Below are 352 nucleotides of genomic sequence, written 5' to 3'. Positions count from 1 at the left end.
GAAAGTCGGAGGTTTGAAGACGATCAGATACCGTCGTAGTTCCGACCATAAACGATGCCGCCTGGCGATCCGGTGGCGTTATTCCCAGGACCCGCCGAGCAGCCTCCGGGAAACCAAAGTCTTTGGGTTCCGGGGGGAATATGGTTGCAAAGTTGAACCTTAAAGGAATTGATGGAAGAGCACTACCAGGAGTGGAGCCTGCTGCTTAATTTGACTCAGCATGGGAAACCTCACCCGGCCCGGACACGGAAAGGATTGACAGATTGATAGCTCTTTATCGATTCTGTGGGTGGTGGTGCATGGCCGTTCTTAGTTGGTGGAGCGATTTGTCTGGTTAATTCCGATAACGAAC

Source organism: Eleutherodactylus coqui, chromosome 2 (genome assembly GCF_035609145.1).
Source record: "Eleutherodactylus coqui strain aEleCoq1 chromosome 2, aEleCoq1.hap1, whole genome shotgun sequence".
In the NCBI taxonomy this organism is placed as follows: Eukaryota; Metazoa; Chordata; class Amphibia; order Anura; family Eleutherodactylidae; genus Eleutherodactylus; species Eleutherodactylus coqui.
This window is presented reverse-complemented; position numbering follows the sequence as displayed.